Here is an 18,619-nt window from a genome sequence, read left to right as displayed (position 1 = left end):
TGAAAGACAAATATGTACGCTGTATATTTAATTTGTCTAATGCGAAGTTAAGCCTCAAAAGACTTACCGGGGACCATAGAATGCGTAGAGCCGTGAAACACTTTAATCCGTTAGTGGCTTTCTTGTTTGATTGTTAAGTCCAATTCTGTGCCAGTTAATTAATTATTAAGAGGTGGGCGAATGAGAATAAAAAATGTCAATTATAGACAACACTGATTAATTTTTTCTTAAATGCACATTTTAAGAATGTTTTTTTAGAACTTCTAATGAGTTCCAGAAAACAAACTAAAGTGTATTTATAAAAAATATCGTAATTGTTATTAAAGAAAAAAGGCAAATATATTTTCGACTAACTTTCATATATTATATACATATCTAAAAAACATTTTAATAATAAATACATTATACAAGTAAAGCGAAAGACTAAAAATAAAAGGCGATAAATGCTGCTTCGTCGATTATTAAGTTAGAAACAATGCAAAAGAAAACAGCTATACAGTTATAGTCTGTAGACGTGAGTGTGCAGCGAATTGAGTGAAGAGCAAGGATTTCAGCCCCGCAGACACGAATTCCAAACAGAAAACCATTAAAAAGAGATCAGCGTAAGCTCAGTGGGGCAATAAAAAGTGTGTTTATTTTTCTGATTGTCTGATTGGAATAAAGTGTATTATTGGAATCAATTAATGCATTTTACTAAAGGAAAAAATACAGAAATACATAAAAGTACTAGAAATATGCGGGCATTCGTTATTATATTACCTGTAAAAGTCATACAGAAAAGAAAATATTGAAATATTTTGCAACTGAAGTGTGATATCATGGATTTTTGAAGTTGCATCTAGCTCCACTCGGCACCCTGCGGCACAAATTGTCCGTCCTCGAGAAATATATTCCTGAATACCTGTTAATTATTCGGGTAATTTTAATACCAACCACAAGATATGTTACTAAGGTTAATGCAGTTTAAAAATATTAAAGTAAATTTCATATATAATAAAGATTTAAAAAGGGAAATAAATATTTATTTATGTAACCAAATCATTTAAAATTGCTGGCATCCACGTCGTTCTTATGTCCACTAAATGCAACGTTATTAATAAATTTATTCAAGTTTTTTATCGGTTTTTAATAATTTTATTTTTTGCCTAAATATTACATTAACCTCTTCTTCGTAAACAATGCACAATACTTAAAATAAATTCCGTTTGTATACAGAAATATATTAATTTATTCTTAAATATTTAACTACTTGACATACCATAAAATAGACAAAAAGTTTAAATTCCGAACAATAATTCTACAACTCATTAACATGCATACCTAATTGCTCGTGTTGTAAGTTGACAGAGAAATAAAACACCGTTACAAAATGCTATTAAATGCTTTCTATACTTGTATAAACATTTATCTCATTTGAATATTTCAGTAGATGTCGTCAGTGTAACAGCCAGAAAATGGTGTGACATGACTAGACTATTCACATACCATGGTGATTAGCGAGGATAGCGCTTAAATTATTGTAGTTTAGACGTGAGCATGTGTCTCACAGTTCGCTGGCAAAAGTTTATTGCTTGTGTTATATATACTTATGTATATTTATACATGCAAATAACTGGGCTGACCATGTTTATTGTATTGGCGCTGAATTTGTAATTCGAATCGACAGAGCGTGGATTTTTAATCAATTTAACATACATAATCAAACATACTTGCATGATGGAGCTATGGTATATTTGCTGCAGCAAAAATATTAACTATAATATAGGTATTAATGTAAATAAATCCATGCATTCATTTAAATCCTGTTGAAACAATTATAACAAACGATGGAAATTATTTTCTTGTTAAATAAAATAATTTTAAAAATAATATGAAACTACTGTTGATTATGTAAATTCATTTTGCATGGGGGCGTCCCTTTCGATTAATCAGCTTTTAGCTGATGGCAGCTTAATTTAGCTATTAGTAATAAAATTTAATAATTTTGTTTTACTAGAGAGCCCTGAACAGCTTAACCAACTTACCACGAAGTTTGTAACACCCAGAAGGAAACGTCGAATACCCTATACATTATATAATACATAAATTATCAACATGACGAGCTGAATCGATTCCGTCTGTATATAAGCGAACTATTCCTTCCTCTTGAGATATCGATCTGAAATTATGCAAACGTAGATTTCTCCCCAACTATAGCGTATAGCTGTTATACAAACTGAAAAATCGGCATCAAGCGTCTATGGGTAGCTAATGTAGGAGTATATTGAGCACATCAGTTGGACATGACTTGATAGCCCCGGTAACCTCTGCACAGGCTGCTCTTTGTATTCCATTTAGTTTCCTGCAGTTATACTGTTTCTTTAATACTGGCTATCAAACCAGTGCTCTAGACGTTAGAATTCGTCTAATGACGGCCGCATACATCCACATGACTGCACTTTGTAAAACTTGTTGAACTTTTAACGATGCAATGACATTCTTTGTTACATAAATTCACCTTTTGACAAATTGCAATAAAATCTGCTACTCCTTACAAAATTCATATAAATATTGTATTAAAATTACTGACACCTTCACTGAAAGCTTACAAATTAGGGAGGGATAAATTTGATAAGTATATGAAAAGATATTTTGACTCCATTTCTTTTCAAATTAACCACACCGAACATCACTGAACAAAAACAAGAAAAAAAATTTTAATTCGAACTTATCGCCATATTTTTAAGAATTTGCAAAGCTTAATAATAATTCTATTGCATAAAATCTCTTTGAACCATATTGTGTTTTAAGAGGAATTTTCAAACGCTTTCAACTTAAACTATGAAATTATCTGCAAAAACTGAGAATGACCGAATGATATATTTCAGACATTTTTATAGACCACATACATATGTATATCGATCTTGCTCCTATGTGCAAAGTGAAAATATCAATATCATTAATATAATAAAACTCACTTCTGTTTAGAATATATTGTATTAAGATGCTTCACACTTAGTCTTTTTAACCAGTTTCACAAATTATCATCTCCTTGCATTAGAAAATAAAAAGTAAAAAGTTTACATTGATTGACGCAATAGAAATGTTGATTTGACATAACAACATCTTCAACCAAATTGGCAAGGTTTTCTTAATCTGCTATTCACTAGGTTACTTGACGCTTACATATTTATTACTTTGGGACATTTTTTATTTTGCTTTAGAGAATCTTGAGCGTTATTTCGGTTTTTGAGTTAGTCGAATGTCAGTTAGGTTATTTTGGAGGTAAGTGATGATAAGCACTCAATTAGATAAAAATTAAATTAAAGTGCAGTTGTTTAAATGACTCAATAATAAATTATTAGATGCTGAATTTTCAAACAATAAATGAGATGAAGCACAGTTACATATATGTTCTGTTTATAAATGCACATGATTTCTATGATATATAACAGCACGATATCAAAATCCTAAAAGATTATTTTGTTTAAAATTCATATACCCTTTTGAAATATATGTATTCGTTGTACTAAACTCATGTGCAACCTGAGCTAACATTTTAAATTCTCCGTGCGCAGCACTTTATATAACTTAGTATTCTGCACATGAAGTCAAGTTTTACAAGCGCTTTTTATGTTTTCCTAACTGTGTCCTCTTTCAGTCAACGCACGCCACAAGAGGTGGAGCGACGAAATAACTACCTTTCATTGAAGTGGTTGAGAGTGAAATTTTTTTCAACAAGCTGGTGATTTTTGCGAGTAGTACCTTGCCGGCAAGTGTTTGTTACACACTTCTATGGAAACACTCAGCAAAATATTTAATGCTTATACATATACGTACCTGTTTGAAGATATTTACAACTTTAGTGGTTTTCTTTATGCTGTTAATTCCAAAATTATTTTACATCGATATTATCACAAGACTGAAATAGAACGTTACAAACAACAAGCACAAATTTGTCATACACGTGTTTTTGTTTTAATTTAACCGAATATTCATAAGAAAATAAAAATTAAATATACATATTGTATACAATTATAAGTTATTTGATCTATTTTTAACCTTAATGTCAAATATGAATTTAAGCAACTACAGATAATGTATCACTATTAACGTTTTTTTGCATTTATTATAGTTAGAAGCTTGTAATACTCCTGCAACATGTTGCTACAGAGTATTATATAATAGTTTTGTTCACATAACAGTTGTTTGTACCAACAGAACTAATTCAGATATATACATGTTTAGCAGGCTGTAACTTCCGTAAAAATTGAAATATCGTGATTAAATTTGGTACGCAATTTGTTCCATGACAAAAAAGGGAGCACATAACTAAGCCACAAATTAAGATACAAAACTGTATATTGGTACAACGAATCGCATTAACAAAAATCATCTGCGGTTTTAAACTTTTGAAACAACCCAGGCTCCGCCCTCTAATAAGTTTAATGTATATATCTCACAAATTATTCAAGCTATATGGGAGATATTTGCACAAGACAAATAGTTTCGACATCTCCTGCGAAAATAGGTGAAATCGGTTTTGGCAAAAACTACTAAAAGTGCAATAAATCAATAACAAAATACGTCAGAGACCTTACATTTTACGTGCAGATGTCAAAATTACGCAAAAATCTACTCCACTAATTTCAACCAAATTCGGTACATAAGATTATTTTAACATTCCAATGTTACGCCTACTTCCCGTAAAACACAACTTTAAATTCCATCTGATTTTTTCACTTTCCAGTATACAAATCAAGCACCAATTAATATATCGATATACAAATTGACACGAATATTGCCTTTGAGGTATGCCATCTCAGATCTAATGATTGTCTAGATCGTACCATAACTATTTTAGCTTCCAGGTACCGGAACTGTGGACCCCAGGCTGACTTTTTACCAAATTGAAAAATTTAAGTTTGGAGAGATTCCTTACCTGATAATAGCAAGTCTGTATGTCAAAAATGGGTTTAATTTAATATATGTTAAGCATGATTTCTCCTAACGGTACATCTCCGTCCCTAAAATTGATAAAATCGGGTGAAAATTTGCCCTACATATATTGATTTTCGTCGTGATTTCCTAACAAACCTTATTATATTAATGATTTTGCGCTGAACATAATTGGAGTTGGTCTACTCTTTGGTCTTAAACTATGAGCTTAATATCATCAATTGCGATTTTCTGGTTGACGTTTTGCAGGTTAGGTTTATGTCAGATATATTTCAATAGTGGATAATTTAAACATAGTTATAATACTAATTGAGTCTATGACCTATAATATAACTAAATAAAACACTAAATTTGATCGTAATTCATTCACGATTGAAGACACTGAATATCGAATTCTTTCGCAACACGTTTTTATACGAAGTTTTGTCAACACCTGAAGGTATATCCCCGGCTTTGGTCTTTGCACGTTGCAAGAGTATGAAATATTCGGTTAAACCCGACCTTAGCTTTCCTTACTTGTTTTTAAATACATTTAATTATTTATATAAACTTATTACTTCAAAGATATATCTATCGTGCCTGCCTTCTCTTCAAGGTCGATTCAAAAAAGTTATATTGCAAGTGATGTGTTAGCTTTATAAAATTCCTAATTATAATAAGAATTTTTTTTATATATTTCCCTTAACTACATTTGCGCATCTAAGCTTAATGTTTTCCATTTTCAGATATTTGTAAAAACAATTAGAATAAAAGCGGATATTAGAAATGGTAAAAAGGTGAGTGAATATTATTTAATTTAAATGTCAGCAAAGTGGTTCAAGATGAGTGATTTAAGAAATAAGTATTCGTTATTTTTTTATAAAGTTTAGCTATGTTGTAGTAGTTACTGATTTAAAGTAGTATTCTAAGTATAAGTACTAAATTTGTGTAAGTAATTTCGCTGTTAAGATAATAATGAAACGAATTATTTAGGAACAGCGAACTTTTGAACGCTGAGGTCTGCACTTGTGCAACTTTTTCAAGCAAAGATGTTTTAAACACATGTCTTTTAAATATACCTACACATACATATACACTCTTCATCCTCTAAACAGTAAATTGGGCCTAACTAAAATAAATAATAGCAATTTTCTACATATTTATGATTAGCCACCATGGCGTATACGTTACATTTTAATGTATTATTGTTTACTAGGATTCAATTACATCGCAAACTTTGATGTATTCTAGCGTCAGTTTAGAACATTTTACATATATGTGTGGTAAGAAAACTAGAAACTTTGCTACAAATTGACGTACGTTGTAATAACCTATTTATATCACAAGTGACAGCAGGAAACAATAGAAATCTCCCAATTGGAAATACTGATTCACGTTTCATTAACGCAGACTTAGATACGGACGCTGTTGAGCCTAATGACGGCCAAAATGAGACTCATGTATTAACATATATGTATGTATGTCATGCGTGTCTTGAAGAGTAATATTATACTATATGTAATATCTATGTAACATCTACAACAATCACTATTCTATGGGTCGGTGGTGCGTATACGTAATATGAAATTCTAGTGAAGTTTAAGTTAATCCAATCTTCCAAGCTTTTACCTTAAAATTTAAAAGGAATTAGAGAACTAATAAAAGGGCATGAAAAAGAATATTTTTTCAAAAATGTTTGATTTAATATCTTCTTTACTTTAAAGTAATATATAAATTTTAACTGTTTAAGAATGTGTACTGCATTAAGCTCTTTTGATAAATTCTTGAGTTCTTTTAGCAAATCAACTGTTGCAAACGGCCAACTCTGGGAACTTCATTGAGATGACTGAACCGGTATAATAATTATTGTTATTTAATAGCTTTTAAGCGTTTTTTACCGATCGAAATAAAACATTTTGATTAGAGATTTTATTGGTACACGTCTTATGATCAAAACATGACCTAATATTGACACGTAAATATTCGACGTCTTCAAAAAAATATTTTCCTTAATTTTTCAACCACTTAAAAGTATTTTCGAATATATTTTATTATATAGACACTTGATTTCATTTTTAGACCGATTCATTTAATTTTTATTACAAAGAAATAAAAATATTTCTTTGTAATAAAAATAATACGGAAACCTTTGCATGTCTAATTACCACTATACATTTATTTGTTTCCATAACTCTCATCTTTTGGCGGATTTATTTCGTTCACTCCCATTTCAAATTTTATTTATTTTCAGCAGACTCAATTTGTATGCAAATCATCTTCGTCGCAATCATAAAATACAACTAAATCAACTACAATTTTTATATATATTCGTATGTGTATAAGTACTTATATGTAAGGTGTTGGCAATGCGGGCAATTACAGTCAGCTGACATTCAATCTATTTCAAAATATATGACATGAAGAGAAGATTAGTTCGAATTTTTAAATTTATAAATAAATTAATAAAATAGCTTACACATATATTGATTTTATTTATCAAGAATATAAAAATCTGAGAACAAAAGTTTTAGTTGTCCTAATTTTAACCCAAATCCCATCTACAAGAATCTGTAATTTTGGTTTGTTTTCATTTTCATCTGTCAAAGAAAGGTTTGTCAGTATTGCCAAAGACTTTTTTTTTTGTGCAAAAACCCAACTATTGTGAATGAAAAAACATAATGAACTCGCTCTAGTTCAATATACAAGCTAAAATAACTTTTGATAAGACAATATAATTATGTTGGATAAGTCTTCCATACAAAATAAGCTAACACTTTTCGTGCTGGTCAAATAAAACACGCCTTATATTGAATAGTATGAAGTTGGTTGGCGGCCGAGAATAAATAAAATAAATTTTTGATACTCTGTTCTCATGTGAACTATATTCCAGTAGGATGTTCTGCATCGATCGCTGGGGCTATACCGTGAGGCAAAATTTTCTAACCACTATGTTTTAAATAGCTTCTAACCGGCCTTACCACATGAGGCCGAGCGTTGTCGTGATGGAAATTTATTGTCTCGAGTGGAGTAGCAAATACTGGATCTTTCTCGGCAATCACTCGCTAGCTGACATAAAGACCCTGGACGTGATTAAAACAAAATTATTATATATTGTTAATGAGGGTACACTAACTTAAACAAAAACCATCACAAAGTTCATGTGACAAAAACAGTGTTTCCCAGTATAATTTTAAGATGACTGGCCCAAAAGACACGTATACACATGTACAATCTAAATCATCTTATAGCTTATTTCAAAAATATTCACACTTTGTCAAAATTATGTGGCACTTTAATAATTGTATTTTCTTTGTCTAGTATTCCTTATGAACAAATAAGTAAAGGGTGTGCTTTTTAGGCTAAAAAAAACATTAGGGGTAATCTGACAACTTTTAAAGGAACACACCTACAATAATCGCCCTTGTAACATATGTATATATATATATATCTAAATTAAACCACCTAGCCTCTGATAGACTCAATATAAAGCCAAAAGGGCGAAATGGTAATATACCTACTTTTTGATTAAGATTATTGGTCTGTTTTCTGGTTTCAGTTAAGTAAAATTATAAAAGTTTTTAGCACGTTGTGTAATTGTTTTAAAGGAGTCGTTAAAAAAAGTATCAGTTTAAATTTTAACAGTATTTAGTATACTTTGATAAAGTTATAAATGTCATAGTTAAAGGTTAAAGCCAAACTCATTTCTTTAAAATATACAATATTATAAGTATATGCTTATATGCATAGAAAAGAGAAAAGAGAAAAGAGAATAATGCATCAAAAAATATGGAAAACAGTTTATACGAATAAATAACACCCAGGCTTATTAAATGAAAAGTGATGCCAATAATAAAAATAGTCTATACCACGCTTAACACATAACAATTTCATATGTTCAGTATTCATTACATAATGTAAACGTGCGTACATACGTACGAGCATGTATTAAATCTTATGTCTGAACTTCATTCGTCAGTTATCACTTGATTTGGTTGAGGTACTAAATATTTATTTATTTATGTGTGCACATTCGAAATATTACTATATCATCGCCCACTGAGTGCAATAAGCCCTCATTATACCTAAGTATATAAATACTTAGGTATTTACTTGTAGTGTGCTTGTGCTACTCAGCAAATTTGCACAGCTCAGACAGTCAGCCATTTATGCGCCAGTAAATAAGTTGTTGTTTCAATAAAGGTGATTCAAGCTAACGGTCGTATGCATGTCTGGAATACATATGTATGCATAAATGACAATAATAATAATGTAAGAGTCTTCAAAATTTGTTGAAGTTGTCCGCCGAGGTGCGATTAATTATATTTTATCAGTATGGTGACTCTATCGCATTTTCTTACCAGTAGCAATTAAACAGCGATCATTGTTTTTATGTTGATGTAGTATGCTTGAGATAAAATTCCGTGCGAAATTTTGTGAAGATATCTTGTCAAATGAACAAATTTCACCTACAAGAACTTCCTTTCGATAGTTCAGTTTGTATGTCAGCTATATGCTATTTTTATAGGTCCGATATCGGGGATTCCGATAAATGAGTAGCTTCTTGAGAAAATGATGTGTGCAAAACATCAGAGCGATATCTGAAAAACTGAGGAACTAGTTCGTTTATATTATATAAAGACAGACGGACATGGATGAACCAACATCAGTATGATGAGTTACTGATCATTTATGTATATATTTTATAGGGTCTCCGACGTTTCCTTTTGGGTGTTACTAACTTCGTGTCAAACTTAATAAATCCTGTTCAGGGTGAATAGGTAAAAGAGCCTTGCATCTCTGACAGTTCGTTGTAAACTAGTCAGACAAGTCAGACTTAGGAATTTTTAACGATTTAACAATCGGAAGCGTTCCGATCGAACATGTGCAACATATTGCTTGCTATGTTTGGTTTACTGATCTCTTTTCATAATAGGTGGAGTAAAGGGACAACTGCGTTTAATAGAAGTGGCTGAAAGTAACAATGTTTTCAACAATCTGATGGCTTATGGGTGCATCACTTTGTCATGTGTGGCTTATCGGCATTTGAAGATATCGTTTTTAAACACTTTGGTGTAAATACTCAGATGTACATACATATGTATATTTATACTTGTATATATAAGGTACAATTCAAAAGTTCCAGGACTTTTTAAACAGCGTGGCTTCTAGTGGCGCCATCTGTCTGAAATTATTTTCCCTCAATTGTGTATTCTTCAGTGTTGTCGTATAAAATTTATATAACAGCTGAGATATCGCGCTACATGTGACATTACATTTGTAGTGTCGGTCGGAAAATGAGCATCGAACAAAGAGCCAACATTAAGTTTTGTTTTAAACTTGGTAAAACTTTTACCAAAACTCATCAAATGATGAAACAAGTTTATGGCGATGATTGTCTATCCCATAGCCGTATTCACGAGTGGTTTAAACATTTTCAAGAGGGACGGGAGGACTTGGAAGACGACGAACGTTCGGGCCGGCCAAAAGATGTTGTGAACGAAAAAAACACGGAAATTGTGCGTGAATTCATTAAAAAAGAGCCGAAATCATCGCTTAAATATATGGAATCGGAATTATCAATATCCGCAGCGTCGAATTATCGTATTTTGACAGAAAATTTGGGCCTCAGAAAGGTTTGTGCTCGATTTGTCCCGCACACTTTGAAACAACACGAAAAGACCTCAGAATTTAACATTCAATTTGACCAAAAATCGCATTCATATCATCAACCATTCACCCTATTCGCCTGATATGGCACCCTGCGACTTTTTTTGTTCATTAATGCCATCCAAAAGGCGACGACCGCCATCCTCAACGCTATACCGACAAATGACCTAAAAAAGTCATTCCATAACCTTCTTGAACGTGCAAATTGTTGTATTTAGGCGGAAGGAGACTATTTTGAAGGCGACCAATAAATTACTACTTTCAGGTATCATAGAGCAAAATATTTAGTGTCAGCAAAACTGAAGTCTCTACATGTTGTACCCGTTTGAAAGTATTTATTTAAAAGTATAATAATTTATTTATATTTATATAATGATTATCTCGTAAATATTTAACTTTGATTATTTCTTAATTATTCCGAATTTGTTCTAGTTTCGAAAGGAAACAAATTAATGAATGTCATAATTAACAAAAGTTCCGTTTTAGTTGTTAAATACATGTTAAAAAAGTTTACGAATATTTAATTGTTTGCTGGTTGCCTTTTAAGCTGAGTTAAACTTGACACCACATTGTTAGTATTAACACACATACACTTATGTATTCACACACCATTTGATGCAAGAGTATTGATTTTAAAACATTAAGCAATTCCCTACCTCCTTGTAACAAAGTACCTTTAGGGATGTGAATGCGTTAAAAAACGTTAAAATCGATTAAGAAACTTTGCTCAATTTCGTTTTTGATTCTTAAGTGTATGCCATGATTGTATAAGTATATTATTGGTCATCAACTAACAAAATGGTATACGTTTGAACTAGCATTTAATTGTATTTCACTTTTGTGTATAGATGGAATATTTGAGTGTAGTTTTTATACTCAAACAGGGTATATTAAGTATGCAACGAAGTTTGTAACAGCCGGATGGAAACGACGGAGACCTTATAAAATATTTATATGTATCTGTGTCTATAATATTTGCCCTTTGGTCCGGCTGTCTGCATAACGCTGAAGGGGCTTATTGAATGTTTCAGAAATAAGATGATAAGCTCTTTGACCATCTTTTCTTCATAAAATCTTTCACGCTCAAATTTTCAAAATTATCCAATAGATATCAAACAAAAGTCTTTACTCATTAAACATTCTACCTGTGAAATCCTAAATATTGCAGTGCAAGTATATACATCCAAACTTCAGTCTAAATAGTAAATTACAATAATTCGTCTACAAAAGTCTGCAGTCAGGAGCATTAATATTCAAATTTACTTTGTAACCGAATTAATTAATTAAATTACTTGCGTAGACTATTGAAAAAGACAAATACAATATGCCCTAACGCGTACTCCAACGCGTACTTAAGATGCTATTTAAAGATGTTCAACGCATCTTAATAAAGTCAACCAAAAGAGATTGTGGTGGTATGTGTGCATGATGGTATATTCATGAATATATCATCACAAAACACTGTCAAACTTGGCACACTTGCATATACCTTTTATACGTATTTATGTAAGTAGGTGTATGTCATGAATGCCATTAGCTCGTAATAATCTTGATTTTAGATAGATATTCTAATATTACTAATTAATAACAATGGGAAAGATGCATATTATGCTGTTATTACGTGCAAATGCCATAGTTGAAAACCAACCAACCAAATCACTGACCCATCAAAAGTTCGAGCGTGGGTTTAATAACAGTAAGTGTTTTCCTGTTGTTGCCGTTTGAACGTGTATTTGAGGAGTCAGCCATAAAGTAGTAGCAGCTTTCACCCACATTTGACCTATTGGCGTGCAGCATTAGATATCCGTTATTGTTTAAGTACTCAAAGCACGGAAATATGTATAAGATTGCAACTTGTTTGTATTTTACACATCTACATTGCCTAATTGTTCTTTTGCATCCTCGTTTGCTTCTAAGTCCTCTTGCCCTTGGTAATAAATTAATTGCATTTCTTGTGTGGCACCACATTCAGTGTTAATGTTGTTCAAATTGAGAATGGTAAATTTTTTTGAAATTGTGGTGTAGGTTTAAAACTGTTAAGAGCTCTTGACTACATTAATAAATTACAAATCCAATTTTAAATCGAATATTATGTAAATAATTACAATTAACCTAGCATGTCAAAAATTTGAACACCTAACAGGCACCAAAACTCTTTTGTTCACAATACTACCGATTGGAGTGTGGAAAAGCATTCTATAGTACATACATACATTCTTGCTGTTTTCCTCCTCCTCTAGTTTCATACTTCTAAAGGGGACAAACCACAAATTATCTCTTTTCATCAAGTCATGTTTAATCATATTTAATAGTCAATGTTGGCATTTTATTTTATTTTTAGAAACTATTTAATTGAAAAATTAATTGCTGTTCGCGTAACAGAATGTACGTAAATATTTTTCAATGAAAAACATTTAAGATATGAAAAAATTCCATTTCAATGAACTGTTGTAAATTGCTCAATTAATATTTACTGAGCGCTACAAAAGTGACGGTTAATCGACCAAAGCTATAAAATGATTTTTACATGTATTTCCTTATAGATTAATATATACATATGCATACACATATATGGATGAAATTAAGATTTTTTTATTCGCTTCATGTCAAAAATAATTCTCTTAACAATATATTATTAATTAAACATTTTTTTCGTCAAAGTTTAATTTTATACTCTATAGTATAGTAGGTTTTTAAAGTATATTCAATTGAAAACTTAAACAGTTAAGTTTTACATTTACTACCCATTTGAGCGAAGCTTGGATTATGGATATGTTTGTTTACTTATGCACTAATACGTATGTCTCATCAAATTCTGCATCGTTATGATGCCAAAAAATAAAATTCAATGGCATTTCTTGTAATATAATATAATAAATAGGAGTGTAAAACGCATTTTAAAGATAAAAACATTGCGGTATGTTTGACTTTGCACTATTTCCAAACACTCTTTCTTATAGAACTTGTTACCTACTCGACAATTTAAGTACCTTTGTTTAGACTTTCTTTGATTGGTTGTTTTCATAACTTTGTTGCGGCATACTAATGTTATAATTGGATATGGGTATGAGGTCTAAAATCAATAAGAAATAGGAATTTTAATAAGTGCTACAGAACTGTGGCTATACGACTTTCGTGAACAAGATTTATTGGATGAGTACAATACCATAATTTTCCAAAGAATTGCTCTTATGTTTTGCAATAACATTCATGGGAATAATTTCCTACAGTTGGGACAAGAATTATTCATGCAAATGTAAGTACTCGTACAGCCGCAGAAAAATAAGTTAATTTATATTTAAAACTTGATACCATTTTCGATGTATAAATATTTGTGTTTCATGCTGTTTGGTCCTTGAGGTATTCATGTAGTAACTCTGAGGGATTTGAAATTATTATTAGCCTTAAATGATATGAGGATTTACATACCTATATTTCAAACTGAAATTATTCGTCGGTGCGACCAAAATGTAAACTTATACTTAACTGTAACTTATATTGCAGAAATTGTTGAAGGATACTAATTATCCCTATTACAAGAATTTATTTAATTTAAGGGGAATGGCCACTGTAGCGAGTATACCATAAAATCATGTGCAGATTCATTACATTTTTTTCGTGATATAAGCATTTATTCACAGAACTCATCAAGTTTGAACCTCAGCCTGAGAAAAAATTATATTTTTCGGTTAATTTTGTTTACTATATTAACAAATCGTGCTCTTTGATCGTTTTTTTTTAGCGCGTTGCGACGAGACATTTAGCATCCACAATTGTCGTCTTTGAACAAAATAAAAAACCAAAAAACTCGTTAATCTACATTAGAATGCCCATATAAAATTTAAAATATTGATTAATTCATAAATTATTGGCATTTGAATAGAAAGATTAAATTTTAAGTCAATAATTTCTCAAAAAATTGTCATAAAAAAGCTTTGAACCAAACGAAACTTTCCTACGTACATCTATGCAAAATACAATTGTAAAGATAATCCAAATTTGAAGTCGATCAGATAAAAATTGTCAAAGTTATTTGTCTTGCCAAATTGAAAAAAAATTATTTTTGAGACTAACGCGATTAAAGTTTCACGTATAACTATATCTGTGCCGGAGGTGGTCTTACTATATATAAGAAACAAAATTTGTTTGAAACTTTACAGTGGCCTTCTGTATGCCTTAAACTATATAGAAATAATTTTTGAAAATACTTACTTTAAATTTCTGTTCATTTCTTCATACATTTTATCAATAATTCTTTAACAACTTTTTACTACTCGCCTAGCGACTGCTGTTGAACCAGATTTTTAGCTTTTTAACCTCAAATTAATTTTTCCTTTCCATCAGTCATGTAGTACAAATGGGAATTTGAATGATTTTCAATATATACTAACACATACTAAATACTATCGTTGGCTTTAAAAAATATCGAATACCTTATTTAATTTTTTAATAGCGTGTCCTCTAACTTTACCGAATGATATTATATATTCATAAGTAGATTTCCTTTTTCCTGCATTTGACAATAAAATGTTCCTCCTATTGAAATATCAAAATTATTCTGTTTTCCCTGCTTCAGAAGTTTTATGCTTGCGTTACCAGTGACAAGTGCTGAAACAAACAATTAATTTATTTTATTTGGATACGATACTATTTAATATATATATATATAGCATCTCGTGTTATGGTCACCCAGGCCGCAGTGGCATATTTTTTTTCCATTTTCAACAGTTATTATCTTGGCCACCATGACGTATACCTGACATCTTAATTAATTGTTATTTACATACAAACAATACTGGATGCAGGTGATATTTTTGAACAACAGACTTACATAAAATGAATATACCAATGAAATAAGGTGGAAAATTCTCATCACAAACATACAAGTATGTGTGTGTACACTTTATTGTGTGCCCATCCATGTACGCTTAAGTGGTTGAGTTGGTATGTAGCCTAACTGCAAATTGACGTCCTTTGTGCTCTCCCATTTCAGGCATAAATGACAGCAGAAAACAATAGAAATTTCTTAACTGGAAATTCTCGGATATACGTTCAATTAGTGTAGACTTATGTTTAGACGCTGATGAATTATATGTATGTACGAATATGCGCATTTAAGAACAGTACATATGTACGAGTGTGAATGTTTGTAATTAGATATGAAAACATTAGAACTGAGAACATATTATACAAGTATATCTACTTTACTTTTACTGCAACTATATTTTGCTACGAAAATTTTCTAAAATGATTACTTTTGATTACCGTGTAAATATTTTGCATAAATTTTGTATAGTATTTTACTGTTTAAAAGTGTTCAGATAATATTCTGTTTATATATATATATTATAAAAAACGATATCGAAAGATGTGATTATATTTAACCAGTTACATGGGTATATAATTAAGCTAAGTAAAAGCAAACATTCTGTTAATATTCCTTATTTTAAAGGACTGCTTCTGTTTTTAATTTAATTTAATTTTCAATCAATCGCTTCTCCAAGATATTTATTGTAAGTAAAAAAACTCAAATATACTCCACATGTGTTTAAAATTAAAGCATCTCAATTCAATATTTACTTGCTCGTGCAAAGGTCTTTCTAGAATTTTCGAGCACGACATAAAATTTCATTTCTGAGTTTATAATTAAATCACTCAATAAGTTTATACCACTTTTTAATGAATTTTTATACCTGATTAATTGGTTGTGTGTTGAGCATTATACGTTAAAATTACTTCCTCTCAACAAACAATCGCACAACCAACTTTTAATAACAGCTAAGGAAATTTTCATCTCACATTTTCTGAACTTTCACATAACTGAAAAACGCAAACATTCATTAAACCTCCCTCAACTGACGTTGTGCTTGTCAATCGCCCTCTCGTCAACTTTGCAATTGTTCGTTGGCATTATTTCATGTTTTGCATGTCGCGCTTTTGAATGACTGCCCAGCATCCGTTCAGACCTATCACACATACATACAGTACATACTATATATAAATGTATATAGTCTCATTTTATCAAAGATAAATATTAATACTCATTTATATATTATATTAAATTACAACATACACTTTGTTTGTTTCCATAGTTCTATATCCTTAGCGGGTTTCATTTATTCGCATTTCAACTTTTAATCCTTTCAGTGAACCCGATTTTAATGCAAATTATTTGCGGTCACAATAAAAAGAACAAATAGATTAAGTGAAATCTTTTAAGACCTTTCACTGAGAATATACTATGTATACTCGTTGATTTTTTTTTTTGCTGACGCCCCCTGAATTGTAAGTTTTTGCCATAAAAAAAGGATCCAACGCAAACAAGCTTTTTATTTTTAATTGAAACCGTTTCCGAATCATGCTACTTTTTTCATTTATTTAACTACAATTTTTTTTTATCTTTAGAATTTTTTTAAGATTTTTTAAATATTGACTAATAGGGCCGTTATAAAGTTAATGGGAAATTCAAAAATATTTATATTAGGTATATAGGAATTATTTGTGCAAAATCTTATTCTGATTTATTCTGATAACTTTATTGGTATTTTATTTGATTACGAGTACTGCAAGTCGAGAAACTACAAAATAATGTAAGCTTTCGTAACTCAAGATAAAAAAAACGCAATCAACGTTGCTTCTTTAATGAATAAGGTGGATAATGATTTTACTTCTTAAACAAAGTACTGAACGAATGGCGGCTTCAGCAGTAAATCATCGGTTAGTAATTACTCATACGTCGGGTATAACCACACTGTCCACTTATGTACATTATATACACCGTGAGCTGGTGGTAAAACGAAGCTTGATAAATCTCAATTTCATCAGCAATAAAAGAGGTCTGAATAATTTGCTGATTGTGTATCTAACTTATCTAATGTGTAGAAAACCTTCCAACGGCTGACGGCTGATGGCTTTCTCGCCAGATTATTAAGACTATTTCTGTGCCGGCGCTTGAGGGCAAAAAAGTTGCGCAATCAGTGTAAATAAAATCACTCGTAGTGAGCTGTGATTAGGTCGTTTTAGATGACCTTTTAAGTTGGTATTACCTTTTAAAGTAGTAGTAAAATGTTTTAATTTTGAATTGGATTTTGAAAATAAAACAAAATATAGATAATAAAGGGTGATCCAAGTATAAGTAATTTTTTCAGTAGCCTTAGTCATGTCAAGTTATCATGTAAGTTTTATTTGGTATTGTTTGTCATTTTATCATGGAAATACTTACGTCTTAAAACCGTTGACAAATTGTTCAACTTCATTACGAAAATTCACGTGCAACTTATGGTCAATATAATCGGCCTACGCAGTGAAGAAAATAAAGCGTCCGTAGCTGAGAGTTAACACGAAGACTGTGGAGAGCTGATTCGGCGCCGTTCTGAGACCGCTTGACCTTCCCAAGCGACATCGCTTCGCACTATGGGCTTTTGAAAACTTCCAAGAAGATGCGACATTTTCGAGCCAAATTTTGTTCAGCGATGATCATTTGGGGCAAAGAGCAACCTGAAGAGATTCAAGAGCTGCCATTTCATCTAGAAAAAACAATGGTTTGGTGTGGTTTGTGGGCTGGTGGAATCATCGATCCATATTTCTTCAAAAATAATGCCGGTGAGAACGTAACCGTCAATAGCGACCGTTATCGATAACCGACTATTTGATGCCTGAAATTGTTTGGTTTCAACAAAATGGCGCCATTTCCTACACATCGCATTAATCCATGGATTTATTGAGAGAACACTTCGGAAAATTTCACGTTTTGGGCCGGTCGATTGTCCACCAAGATCGTTTGATATCACACCGTTGGACTTTTTTCTGTGGGGATATGAATCATTAACGTTCTTTTGAATGGTAATAAACATGCCCCATTAAATTTGAATTTTCTGTGTTTTTTTCTTTAAAAAGGTAGGGAACGTCGAAATGGATCACCCTTTACAATACAATTTCATGTTTTCCCACGCACACATATAGCGAGGCCTAAGTAAATGTAAGAGTGAAGTGTCAAAGGAAAGCTGTCAGAAGATAAATGGCATATTGTCATTTA

At 31.2% G+C, this 18,619-nt stretch overlaps 1 protein-coding gene across 3 annotated transcripts in view; it reads left to right on the top strand.

The window, feature by feature from the left end:
- The window catches only part of LOC106623533 (serine/threonine-protein kinase 32A), a 131,554-nt gene that overhangs the window by 91,337 nt on the left and 21,598 nt on the right, over positions 1-18,619 (top strand). For all 3 annotated transcript variants that reach the window (XR_011394973.1, XR_011394974.1, XM_036356923.2), the window contains one exon: positions 5,664-5,714. The gene's annotated coding sequence lies outside the window, so the exon portion shown is untranslated. The remainder of the gene's footprint in view (positions 1-5,663; positions 5,715-18,619) is intronic.

Source organism: Bactrocera oleae, chromosome 2 (assembly GCF_042242935.1).
Source record: "Bactrocera oleae isolate idBacOlea1 chromosome 2, idBacOlea1, whole genome shotgun sequence".
In the NCBI taxonomy this organism is placed as follows: Eukaryota; Metazoa; Arthropoda; class Insecta; order Diptera; family Tephritidae; genus Bactrocera; species Bactrocera oleae.
Note: the sequence above shows the minus strand (reverse complement) of the source record. Positions and strands in the feature narration are given on the sequence as shown.